The sequence below is a fragment of the Danio rerio genome, chromosome 13, assembly GCF_049306965.1.
Source record: "Danio rerio strain Tuebingen ecotype United States chromosome 13, GRCz12tu, whole genome shotgun sequence".
Classification (NCBI taxonomy): domain Eukaryota; kingdom Metazoa; phylum Chordata; class Actinopteri; order Cypriniformes; family Danionidae; genus Danio; species Danio rerio.
In genome coordinates this window covers 29328516-29343097 of record NC_133188.1, presented here as the reverse complement: position 1 = coordinate 29343097, position 14582 = coordinate 29328516, and the positions used below count along the sequence as shown (strand labels likewise).

The 14582-nt window shown below is 36.1% G+C and overlaps 1 protein-coding gene across 1 annotated transcript in view; it reads left to right on the top strand.

Annotated features, from left to right (window-relative positions):
• Window positions 1–14582, top strand: part of pdlim1 (PDZ and LIM domain 1 (elfin)) — a 534563-nt gene that overhangs the window by 172466 nt on the left and 347515 nt on the right. The gene's annotated exons all lie outside the window — the stretch shown is intronic.

The following is a 14582-nucleotide window of genomic DNA, read 5'->3' as shown; positions in this document are numbered from 1 at the left end:
TGTAATACTAGACAGTTTAAAAGTTTGATGTTGGTGAACAAAAAAAAGTTGTCATTAATAAATGTGTTATGGGTGCAGCTGTTTCGTGTGATAGTGTTCTGTATTCTATTATCCTTTAATTTCATACATTTTATACATTTATTTTATTTTTTCATTTAACTTACTCCTATAATAGCTAAATTGAATTTTCTGTAGCCATTTTCTGTGGCTTTCTGTGTTATTCTTAAGAAACCATCTTATATGTGCTTTTGGTGTACTAGACACCAGTTGTAATACATTTTGTTGTTCTTTAGGATTTTTTTATTTATTTTTTTGATGAAAAGAAACAGACAGGAATTAATTCAGATATGTATTAAGATTATTTGGATAAATATACTTGTATATACTTGTATTTGGATAAATATACTCTAATAATGTAAAATTCTTTTATTTAGTGCAAGCGGTGAATTTAGTGCAGATGGACAACGGTTTATATTCTCTAAAATAATAGAGAATGTTTCCATTGTTTTTGTCTATAAGGACAAAATAGTCCAAATGTATCAACTTTTATTGTATAGACCAAAAAACATTGATTATTCCTTTAACCAGAACATGTTTCAGCCAGACATGATGCAATGAAGTGACATTTTGTCTGTTTTGGATCTTTTTTGTGGTGTCACACGGAGTAGTGTTGCCTTCACTGAAATCTCATTAGATTGAAGTATCTCTCTACATATACAGTATGTTCATCTGTCTGTCATTTATTATGAAAGTTTACAATCAAACACTGAAACAAATGTAGTTACAAGAAAATCTCAAAAGAATCAAAGAAATGTTTTTTATTTTTTATTTTAACATGACCCTGGACCACAAAACCATTTATAAGTGTCAATTGAATAAAACTGCGATTAATACATCACCTGAAAGTTGAATAAATAATCTTTCTATTGATTTATGACAACAACTAGTTAAATATCTAGAATCTGAGTTTTAAAAAAAAGAATATTAGGCTACTTTTAAAATTGTACATATTTAAATTATGTATTTAGCGATGCACATTAATAATCTAAAAGTTTTGATATATATTCATAGTATGAAATGTACTATATGTATTTTTGACAAAAAAAATAATGAATAATTTTGATCATATTAATGTATCATTGGCTATTGCCAAAAAATATATCCATGCAACAAGAGACTGGTTTTATGATCCAGGATCACAAATATGGAAAATACTGACTGACTGTTTCATGTTTGTCCAATTTTAAAAATACAACTGTTATCAGACAAATGACATTGTTGAAATCACATATAATCTATAGGCATTAAGGGAATGCTTCTTATTCCATTCAGGCTGTGAGGAAAAAAAAGAAGGAAACAACACAAAAAGCAGTTACATTCCTGTAAAAGGGCTTTTGCCATAATAAATAAGTAAATAAAGGCAAATGTCTCCTGGCAAAATAAAAGAGTGATAACAAGCCTTTTGGCTGGAGGAGAAGGTCATAGATAGTGTTACACTGAGGCCTGAGTCCTCCCACTGATTATACTGCGGCCAGCAATTTAATTCAGTTGCTCCGAAGACACACACTGTAACTCCACACTGGACCGCTGACACTTTCCACATAACTTAGAGCGTTCAACAGCCCTGGTCACCCCTCATTATTACCCAACAGCCCTTTATCCCTTGGCTCTGCAAAGAGAAAAACAAATCCACTGCAGGGAAAAAGTGAAAAATGAACCTCGCCGCTGAAGGAGATCACACTTTAAATGTCTCTCATTCTGTTCCAGCTCCGACTGCTTCTGTGGAGCTGGTTTTTCCTGGCTAGTGTCACGTTCGAGAGGTTAAATTGGAGGTGGCAGTGCCCACTGACTCCAAGACTTGATGTGGTGAGGTGGCTCTCACTCAAGGGCTAAAGTTACTCCCACGGCCCCTGCAGCCCTGCCGCAAAATACACTCCGCCACACGTGTGAAAGCAAGGCCGGGATTCGCGTAGGCTTACAGTTAGGAGGTGTGGAAAGGGTCTAAACGCTCCTTGTGGCTGATCAAAAGGAGGTAGGAGGCGAGAGTAGCCGGCGAGGGAAAGAGAATCCAAGCAGACGGTTAACGTTTCATGTCCAAACATTTGAGCGGCGCTGTTGGCTGTGCCCAGGCCTGGTCGCTGGAGCTCTGTAGGTGTAGAGAGAAAGACGGTGAGGGAGGAGAAAAGATGTGTGCGGGTTAAAGGAATGAAGAGAATACAGGAGAACTGTGAAGCATATCTGCTGATATAAAAATATAAAAACCTTGTGAAATATTGAATAATGTGCACTTTAGTGTAAAAAAAAAAAAAAAAAAAAATATATATATATATATATATATATATATATATATATATATATATATATATATATATTATTATTATTATTATTATTATTATTATTAGTAGTAGTAGTAGTAGTAGTAGTAGTAGTAGTAGTAGTATTAGTATTAATGTGTTGTAGTTGGTTGCTGAATTGTGGTGTGAATTGGTATTGGTCTGCTTGGTATGGTATGACACATACAAACAGATTTTGTAAAGTAGTTAAAGGTCTAGGATTTTAAGTAAGGGCATATTCAGGGCCTAAAAGTAGAATTTTAGTATATCATTTCTGTGTAACAAAATAATTTTTTTTGAAAAGGGTGACATAAATATTTAAGTATGTGCAAGTACATTATGAGCTAAATAGAATATAGTGCGGTATTTATTTTTTCATCAAGTCATCTCATTTTAGTACATCATCTTAAAACAGCGGAATGGAGGTACCAAATTGAGCATACAATTTGAAGTCACATAAAAACTGTGTTAAATCGAGCCTGGATCAATTTTTTTTTACAAAAACATGTTAATAAACTGTGATGGAATTGCATTTACAGAAAAAAAAACGTACCAAATTATGTGATTTGGACAACTAGATAAACCAGTGGAGCGTGTTATTAAAACGGGTGATTCTTTTTTTCTCAAAAAGTGGACCTTATAGCAGTCATTTGCATAATTTTCTATAAAATTCTGAATTTCAAATACTGCACTTTGTTTAAAAAAATTGAACAAAGAAATATTTTTTAAAAGTTTTTTAAATGCTAATTTATTATCATTTATAATAATAAAAAATAGAAATCTGTTAAAACTCGTTTTAAAATAAAAAATGTAGCCTATAGGCAAATAATAAACTGGCCAGCCTAATTCCTCAGTTCGAATTTTTACATTTTATTAATAATTCATAATTAAATTTGTCTTAAATCCTTCTTTATCGGTTATTTTCACAATTTATGATGGCATACTGTCAGAAATGAGACAAATAAGCTCATACAGGGGCCAAATTCTTGACTTCGGCAGTTGGGGGGTATGTCTTTTGAACGACCTGAACCCCCACTGGCTACTGGCCTGAATGTCACACCATCTCAAAAGTTTTTTGTTGATTTGTTTTAATCTGAAAACAACTGTGCAAAAAGCGCATTCTCAAAATTTGGCAACACTTCATTTTGTTGGTCCATTTGAGTATTAGTAGACCTAATATCTGCCTAATATCTGTTGATACTGCTCATTCAATAGACATTTAACTGACTATAAGAAACTTCAAAAGTACGTTACACTAACCTAACCCCAACCTATAGTCTACTTATAATCTAATGAGAATTAGTTGGCATGTAGATGCAATGTAACTTAAATTCAACAAACGAACCATCAAAATAAAGTGTTACCCAACATCTTATTATATAATTAGCTTCTATCTATCACTGTTCTACACAATCATTTAACCAGTCATAATCCACCCAGATAAACACAAGATTACATTAAAGAGTTTGTTAGCAAGTGTGCTGGTCTGAGGGTGATATATAAAGATGCATTATAGGACGCATTGCCTACTGCTGGTCTGACATTCCTAATATACCATTTTAGTAATTTCCATGAATCTGTGGAAATAGGGATCTTTGACATCTGTATTCAAAGGAAATAATTAATTAATACATTGTTGTGTAAGATACAGTTGTAATGAATTGTTGTATTATTTGACGAAAAATCGAATCCATTTCTGGGTGAGGAAAAGAAAAATTTAGAGCACATAAATTAATGCTGAACACTCGGTGCCAATTTTTCTTAATTATTAAAAATATGGAGTGGTCTTGTGGTCCTGCTGGGTTAAAACACACAGCAAGTTGCCAGCCAGGATAGAAGGATCAGACACAGCAATGGGGGGGAATAAATGTTAGCCAGAGAGTTCTGTCCACTTTCTGCTCTAGAAAACGTTTGGCCAAATGTGGATGGGTTTTGACTTGCACTGTCTGCTAAAATGGATTTGTCCCTCAGTGGCCACAGGCTAGACTGACTTCCAAACAGCCGAGAATAAGAGAGAGGGCAGCTGTGTGTGAATTAATAAGCCTAATGTTGAGTGGCACAGCGTGGGTGCCTGAAGACGTGCAGCGACGGCCCAGTCCTAATGAAGCCCAACTGGGGCACGGCACCTTCTTCTCTTATCCTGACACTAAGCACAGAAGACAAACATCTTTCTGACAGAGTGCCATAACCTCAAAGAGAGAGAGAGAGAGAGAGCAGAGGAAACTCAACACAACAGACTTACGATATCAACGGTAGGCATGGAAAGTGAAAGAGGTAAAAAAGGAGGGAGGGAGGGATGCTGAAGGTGTCTGACTCTAGGATACCTTCACAGCTGCGTTTCTAAATCGGGTCAACATCTAATGGGCAAATGCATTTCCCCAGGTGACATAAGAGCATTGGACTGTCTCATCTTTATTCTCTCCTGCTTTTCCCCGTTATTTTAAATGTCTCTTTTTATTCCATCAGTTAGGACCGTGAAGTACTGTACATTTCCATGATTTCATTGTGGCTATTTTTCAGTGTTGTCCAAAATAAAAATCAAAGTTTTGTTTTTTCTCTCTTTCTGATTACAGAACTGCTTGTCAAACTCTTTTAGATGAATGCATTGGTTTGTCAAAGCATTCCTCTATTGTCCCTTTTCCTAGCAGGAAGCCCTTACTGTCCAAAAATTCTCACAGACGGCTTTTGTGCTTCCATCTCTCCGCATTGTTCTCTTATTGATCTCCACATGGCATGCTATAAATCTGCCTTGAATAAGAAGGCCAAGGTTCCACAGTAAGTGCTGTGCCTATGGAGATCTCAAAAATAGGACAACGGGGAAGGGTGCTATCTGGCTAGCTCAGCTCCTTCTGGTAGAAAGTGTCATGACCTTTGTCTAAGTGGATAAAAGACACTTGAAGACCTCGTTCTTTGAGTTTTAACTGCAGTATGGTGCTAGTGTAACCCCTCCAGGTCTACTGTAGCATTCCAAATACAACAGCTTCTAGTTGCAGTGGCCAGCAAAGTGGGGTTTACCTGCACAGAGCTTATTGGCCTGTTATATTTACTTATCTTAATTTTGCTCATACTGCATATTAGGGGTTCTTAATCTCTGTCTTGGAGTTCCGGTGTCCTGCAGATTTTAGCTAAAACCCCAATTAGACACATCTGGGCTAGCTAATCAAAGGCTGCATCCGAAATCGCATACTTCCATACTATATAGTACGCTAAAAACAATATGTGAGCCAAGTATGTACGAATTCATATAATTCAAAGTAAGTATGCAAGAAGTAGCCGGATGACCTACTACTTCTGGCGAGATTCTGAAGTGCGCATCAAATCCAATGATGCCCCACGAGAGAATTCATGAATGGGAGTGGAGCTACGCAACGTGGGTAGGTCACGTGATCATGACAAAATGGTGGATGTAGTGCGTCTGAGTTCCATTTATACTGCTCACATTCATACTGTATAGAAGGTATATTTAAATTCAAATGCAGTACCTACTGAGTAGTAGGTGATTTCGGTCGCAGCCAAGCTCTTGCTAGGCTTTCTAGAAACATCCTTCAGGTGTGTTGAGCTAAAATCTGCAGGACATCAGACCTTTAGGACTGAGTTTAAGAACCCCTGCTCTATATGGTTCACAACTCCAATGTATAACCCCTTTCCTGTAGCATGGGAGGTGGGGACTAACTAAAATTCTAAAGACCGCTACTTTCAGTATTAGTGCACCTCTTGAACCAGGTGCGTGAACATTTTTTATTTTTATTTTTGGTCCTGAACTCCATGGCATTTACCACTCTAAACATGAGTTTTACATGAATTATGACACAGATATAATGAATTCAGTTCTACTCACACTGATCTGAGTGGGATTCAAACTAAAGTGTCTAGCAGGGGATTGCAACTCCGGACTTAGAGGTCCATTGTCCTACAGAGTTTACCTTTATCTCTATTCAGACCTCTTGTACTTTCCAAGCAATCCTGAAGAGATGAGTTATATTGTTTGCGTGTGTTTGTTTAGAAATAAAGCTAAACTGGAAGGAATTGACATATCCAGTAAAAGTTTCAGAAACTCTAACATGGATGCTAAAGATGGCAGTATCAATGCAAAATCTGTTTCTCTTTAAGCTTCACCTACAGCTACGTCTTTGTGGACTTTGTTATGTTCACCCTCACTCCCATCCAGGTCAGTGTATCCTCCAGTTCTGCCTACACTACATTGAGTTGGATTTTGAAAAAGTATCAATGGCAGGCATAAGCAATGGCGGTCTGGGAATTTAACTCCATCCCTAGTCAAATGCACCTACCTGGAATTTTCAGGCAATCCTAAAGATTTAGAAATGTACATAAACTCTGCTTGACAGTAGCCCTCCGGACTTACCCATCCTTGTTGTTTTGCAATGTTACTCTTCTGGTTTTACTTGCAGCACTCTGATTCTTAGAGACATCTCCAGCAGCAAATAAAGAGGATGCTCTAACTGTGACACTTAAGGCTATAGCCTCAAGAGTCAGTCTTGTGTGCTCTTAAGGCCTGGGAGTGGAGTTTACCAGCATAGCTCTTGCTAGCTGGCCTTCCATACACATGGCAGTGAATTTGCACCCATGCGTTGCTGCACTCCCTTGTGGCCGGTATCTCCATCACTACTGCTTAATCAGCATCTGCAGCCACACTGACAGCATCTCTCACCTTGCGTCCAGAGCCTTGCGGGTGTGTGCGTTTCAGTAGCACCTGCTCACAGGTGACATGACTGTCAGTGGCACCATCCGTGTCACAATGGCTGTGTCAGTGTGCATGCGGACACCGCTGTTGTGTGTGGACGTGTGAGATCACCTGTTTGACAAGGCTTGTCAGTGTACATCCTGCCCCCATTCAGTCACTGTCAGGGTAGGGCACCTGCAGTTGCTGTCTTATTTTATCAAAAGTGGTCCTGTATCCTGTGTCACAGACTGAGAATGACTAAACAAATAACACGGATTATTAACAGCCCCACATATGTCGCCGTGAGGAGCCTGAGACCATGGCCGTAGCTTTTTTAGGACAAACCCCACCAACCTTTTTAAATTAGAATGTTTCTCTTGTAGACAATCAGTAAAATTTGATTAAATTACATTTAATTTAAATATTTATAATTAGATTTTTATGTTAATAATTCTATGACTTTCTATATTTTTAATATGATACATATCCCATAGTATTTTTGGAGGATAAGAAAAAATAAACATTAGATATTTGTTTTCATTATATTCCTATGTGACCTAAAGTGTTTTGCTACTATTTTTAAATTAACTTTAATATTTTAAAGAATCTATTTCTTTTTAAATGTTTTATTGTGCTTTTTCTTCCATCTCAGCTTTCTATCTGCTGTCACATTTATGTGTACATTTTGTTTGTTTTGAGATTTATTCCATGCCTTTTATTGCTGCATTTGGTTTTACTGTAGTTCAAGCTGAGAGGATGTTTCGTGGTTTGATGTCTTCTCCATCGATTCTATGAAAATGTCAGGATTTTTACCTCCCCTTGTGGGAACACAAATTTAATGAGGCTGAATCTTGATGGGTTCCTCAAGGTTGAATTGGGGTAAATACATTTAATAAAACAGTTTTGCTTGAAATATTTATTACCCTGAAAAAAATCACATTAAAAAATATGAATGCCCTCCCTCTCTCTGTCTGTGCCTGTGTTTTTAAGGAGATTTTGTGTGCGTTTATTCCACAAAAAAAAAAAAAAAAACGAAACAGGCTGTCCTCTTGTGTTCTGAGATTGTGGTTAGCCTGTGAGTGTGTGTGTGCCGAGCATGAATGTGTGTCGAGATGGAGGCTAGATAGGGTAATGACTGGAGACAAGGTTTGGAGGCGACGGTGGAGTCATGGCAGGGCTGAATTGATGGGATTAAGAGATGTACCCCAGAGCTGGTCACACACAAGAGCATTGAGGGCAGTTTAGATGTGGCCGGGCTCTCTGTGCTATCTCGAGGCCTGTCACAGACCACAGGGAGGCAGAGACGATGATGATTTACTGAGTAAAAGAAGTCTGCTATTGTCTCATGACTTCTTAGATAGACTTAATATACTTCAAGCCAAATCGAAGAATGAATGAAAAGAAGGAAAAGTTTGTTTTGAGAGTTTGAAAACTGCTTAGCAATACTCACTTTAAATAAAATTCACCTAAACTGGCAAAAGTTATTAATGCAAAACATATTAGCAAGTAAATCTGATAAATTTGCCCATTAAAAAGATATTTCACCCAAACATTTAAACTAAATCGCTGTGTTTGTTTGCATTTACTTTTTGTAAACATGCAAAAAATTATAAAATAAAATTTAGCTATCAGCCAACAAAAATAAGATATTGGTTATTGGCCAGTATTGATGCATCCTAATTGTGTAATGGGTTGGTTCCAAGGCTTTTTCTTCTTAAATATGGAAAGGTTTGGTTGAAAACAAGAACAAATTGGATAACTGCTTTATAATAGAAACTGTAGTGGGGGAGAGCGAGGCACAAAATAACACTTTAGTTTTGGTCAAATAATGAACAAAGTAAAGGAGTTAGACAAATGTATTTTTATTTTTATTTTTTTACCAACAAGCCTCTTCTACAAATGAGCACTGAAAGTATGATCACCGGACTTTCAGTGTAGAGGGTTAGTAACACATGCTTATAAAGTCCGATTTCAATTAATTTCAATTAATTTAAATTTAGTTTACTTTAAATAGTATATTTTCTCAGTACTTAACACAGTTTTATGTTTCTTTATGTTAATTGTATGTTTTACTGCTGGACAAACACATTTGGATTTATTTTGCATTATGAGCAATATTTTTTTTTCTATTAACAACTATTGTCTATTAAATTTTTTTTTTTATTTAAAATGATCCCAACATTATAAACTCAATAATTATTTTGTTCATTCAACAATGTGCAGCTTATTTGTAACACACGGTGTCGTGCCCCGCTGTGTCGTGTTTTCCTCAAAACTGGCTAGCAGTCACTGTGTGTTTTTCATATCTTTCAAAATGGGTCTATCTTTTGGCTTAGAAGACAGTAGTCACAACAATATAAGATTTTACTTACATACTTTCACAGATTTAAAAAAAATAATAATACTATATTGACTGTAATAAAAAATATGTTTATTCTTTAAAAATGGTTTCTCCTGTGTTTCTCATTCAAATTTCCCTGAACTTTTTCAATAATTGGCCAAAAGACATCTGCTGACACTGTAGCAAAAACCTCTGAAGTATGCCATGGTTAACCCTGAGCAAATACCTTAAAACTCTATGTTACATTTTACCTGTGTTACTTCATGCCTTGTGCTCCCCTATTTCTATTAATAATGTATAATGTATTTTTAAAATATTTTTATGATGTGGTTTGACATGCCAACTTGCGGAGCAGGTACAAACTTATCCACATCAATATTGTCAGATGTTTCTTAACAGCAGTTCTTAAATGCTGTTATTATTTCCCGCCAATTAGTTTGTTGTATTGTACAGTACAATACTTAAAAGGTATTTCAAATCAATAGATCTAAGATCATCATTTATAAAATCCCTTTTAGGTTCTTCCTGGCACTTTATTTTTAAGAGTGCACTGAGTAATTAGGAATCTACAACCCTTTTTAAAACAGTGGTAATGAGATTTGTAGTGCATCAAAATTGACACCCAATGGTCCAACTACAGTATGTGATTCTGCATGTTTGAACAGTCGACCACACATCTCTCTTGTCCTCGTCACACTGAGAGACTTGACCAAGCTTGAGCTGAGGTGTCGGATGCCTGAAGAACCAGTGTCCTCAGACCCGCGGCAACAGTTTGAAGCCAAGTGGTGTTGACAAAGAAAGGAGCCTGCGAGCTCCATCCCTCCTTCTTGACGTGATGGAGAGGAGCTGAGGCTCTCACGCGGTCGGACACATTTTAAAAGCATATGCTGCGAGAGGCCACCGCTAAAGGCTGAGATGAAAAGGTTGAGACATGTGATTGATGACCCCCCGTTGGGCCGCACATCATTAGCTCGTACAATTAACTGCAGAGGGCGGGGGAGTAACTCATGTTGAAGAGTCCTCTTCTGATCTTTTATCACTCCACACTGAACAAAAACGATGATTGGGGTCGCACAAGCATGCGACAGGCGAGATTTGAGTTCGTAAACGCACCCGCAGTGGCCTGAGTCACTCTCACTCACAGAAACAAATGATTATGAGTTGCTTCATGCATCCTATGCTTTGTGTCAGGTAATTATGCTAAAAAAAAGACATTTTTAGCATTTTGAAAAAAAAAATTATTTAATAAGCAGAGGATACATTGTATTGTGAAGTTTTGTTTCTCGCCACTGTCACCACTGGCTTGCCCGGTTTGTGACTTGTGGAGCTGTGCATCGATGGATTTGCTCTTCAGTGTTTGGACTTTTAGCAGTGATATTTAAACCACATTGAACTGAACTAAACTGAACTTCAACTCTAAAAACTGGACTGACACAGTTTCAATTTACTAGAACTTTAATGTTAAGCTGCTTAAGACAATTTACATTGTAAAAGCGCTTTAGAAATAAAGATGAATTGAATTGAGTTGAACTGACATTCAGAAATATTGTTTCAAAATGCACTTAATAAATGTACATTATAATGTACTCACACACTCACTCTCTCAATGTTCAACATATTTCCTTATTTCTCAGGTGTCACTATAGTGGAATGATCCACTAATTACTCTGGCACCTGTTTTTTAGGCGGATGCCCTTTCTGACACAACCCAGCCCTAAGAGTATAACTCATGTAACCCCTAGTGCCCCGAGACTGATCTCACAAGGAAATGTAACTATTTTACGTTTTGTCCGTTTAGTGGCTAATCCGTACAAATTTGAGATTAGTTGTACACAAATGTCCGATCTAAAAAAAGAGATGTGGCACCCAACCTGCCCCTAAACCCAAGCGTCAGTGGGAGATGAGAAAATTGTGCTAAATTGTATAAATGAGATTTTAGCAATTCATACGAATTAGCCACTTAAACAAAAAGTTAAGATTTTTTTTAAGATTGTATTGGTGCCACACACTCTTGCACACTATTTCACACGTACGCACGCACACACACACATTCACACACACACACACACACACACACGCACACACACACACACAAAAACACACACACAAACACACATACGGCAAATTTGTTTTATCCATTTCACCAATACCACATCTTGGACTGTGGGGAAAAACCAGAGCCCCTGAAGGAAACACACATGCAAACTCTATAGGCATCCCGGAACCTGAACCAGGGACTTTACACATTTTTTAAATTGTGGATTATTTCCCTTTTTAAAAAAAAAAATTGGAAAGGTAGTTGTTTCTATTCAAGACCTGCTTTTATTGTTTTCACTAAAAACAGAAGAATTTGATTTCAAAATAATATTCTTATATAAAATCGCTCTTTTTGATTTAAATATGAGATGAAGATTAGTAAGAATTGATTTATATATTTTTAAGTAAAATGCACAATTAAAGTTTAAGTACCTTACAGTTGGTAAACAAAGATGGAAAAATAAATGAAAAAGAATGAAGGAAAGATGACTGAAATTTATCATAATCAGTAGAATGGATTTTTTATATATATAGTTTTAGAAAACTAACACGTTTTTTATTACTATATAAATAAAGAGATGAGAGCAGTGGGTCTACCTAAAAAATAATAATGAATTTCTGCCAGAGCAAAGCTGAAGTCATTCTAATATATTTCTTTTTTTCTTTCTCTTTCTTTCTTTCAATATTTATTTTTTTTCTACCCTTAATATAACCTTAATGTAATGGAAGATGTGTTTATTAGGGTGGTCTGATGAACGAAAAAATGTGGCCTCCACAAACTGAAGGACAAACGGAGGTCTAAACAGGGTCAGAAACTGACCACCATCTCTCAACACCAGAACCATTCTTTCCTGTGGAGATTCAGTAGCACTGTAGTGTAGCCATTGTTTCTCTAACAGTAATTTCTCCCTCCTTTTCTTCCCTCTGGGTCTGGGTGTTTCCTCGATTGTAATTACCTTGCTGTTATAATTAAACCGACAATTTATTACCTATTAGCAAACAAGCTCCTTCTTCCTGGGCTGAGCTTAAGCAGTGGCCCAGTACTGTCAGAGAGGCAGCGAGCACCGCATTATTCATCACACCGGACCGAAGTGTGTGAGGAGAACCTGGGAAAAAGCAGGCCGGCCCACTTCACCACAATTACCCTATGAATCACAACAATGAGACAACACCACAGGCTCAAGTCTCCAATAAAAATAAATAAATAAACAACACTGTATGAAAACAAAGTAAAAAGTGAGATGCCAATTTAATTAAAAATTCATCCATAAAATAAAATATCTGAGCTTTAAAGTATTCAGCTGTTCATTGGTAAAAAAAAAAAAAAAAACATTATTCTTGATGTATGTTTGTAAAAAGGCATATTTTATAGATGTAGCTTTTGTTTTTAACAAAGTTTTCAAAGCCCTGTATCTATTTTAGGGGTATCAATCCTCTTTTCTTTTTAAATGAAGTTTTTAGTTTTAATATGCTTCATTAACTAGACAGATATACGTATATTATTATTCATATTGTTAAAACATTTTTTTCAAGTTTAGCTTAAAAGAGTTTTTGGAGAACATTGTACTTAAAAAAATAACAAAAATCTGCATTTATAATTGTTAATATGACAGTGTAGAAAAAGCTGACTAGAACATAAATAAATAGAAAGTGGTTAACTACTACCACTACTACTACTACTATTACTACTACTACTACTACTACTACTAAAACTACTACTACTTTTACTACAATAATAATAATAAAAATAATAATAAACTTCTAGAGTAAATAAATAAATCTTGGTAAAAATCTTGGTAAAAAATATCTGCCAAATGACCCAGCCGAGGCATGAACCAGCAACGTTCTTGCTGTGAGGCGATTGTGCTACCAACTGCGCCAATGCGTCGCCTAATATTAATTTTAATAATAATAATAACAACAACATCAACAACAACAAAAACAATAGTAATAATAATGATACTACTACTACTACTAATAATAATAATAATAGGCTGATGCGGTAGCACAGTGGGTAGCATGATTGCCTCATAACAAGAAGGTCGCTGCTTCAAGCCTCTGCTGGGTCAGTTGGCATTTCTGTGTGAAGTTTGCAATTTCTCCCTGTGTTCACGTGGGTTTTCTCCGGGTGGTCCAGTTTCCCCCACAAGTCCAAAAACAGGCGGTACAGGTCATTGGGTAAGATAAATTGTCCGTAGTGTATGTGTGTAAATGAGTGTGTGTGGATGTTTCCCAGTGATGGGTTGCAGCTGGAAGGGCATTCGCTGTGTAAAACATATGTTGGATAAGTTGGAGGTTCATTCTGCTATAGTGACCCTAGATAAATATAGGGACTAAGCTGAAAAGAAAATGAATGAATAATAATAATAATAATAATAATAATAATAATAATAATAATAATAATTATTATTATTATTATTATTATTATTATTTAGTTTATTATTATTATTATTATTATTATTATTATTATTATTATTATTATTATTATTTAGTTTATTCTTATTATTATTATTATTATTATTATTATTTTATTATTTTTATTAATATTATTATTGTGTTAAAAATTAGTTAGTTTAATATTAAATCATGTAGATGTAGTAATAACCAATTGTATATATTGACCAAATATTTACAGTATGCATCCCTGCAACAGACCCAGATTAGAGGATGTTTGAACTGGGATTGTGATTTAGCCTATTGTATTTGATCAGGTGCAATTAAAGCCAATCCAGGTCTGGAATAGAGAAAGAGTGTGCGATAGGGTGGAGTTTAATCTCTCCCCTCCTCCACCGGCCAATCTGAAAACCTACTTTTCTGTGCCATAACTGGGCGGATAGGCCAACAGTGTCTAATAATAGGTATTGACTGGTTGAATGTAGGATGAATAGGGTTGGGTATTGGATCTCCATTGTGCCCCGGGTCACACAGCCAGCTACACTGAGAACACGTCTCATAGGGCCAAACAAAAAAAGAAGACATTTTAAACTTTCATGACTGAGAAGGAATCTGTGCTGTTTGGCCTTTTAAGGATTAACTCTTTGTTCTCAAAGTGCTGGACGATCGATATCCGAGAGAGGGAGAGCGAAAAAGAGAGCAAGCATAGACATCTCTATTGCTAAACACACACACAAACACACTCACACACATAGCTCAGTTACTTCACATATGTCCAGTTCTGTGAAAACATACA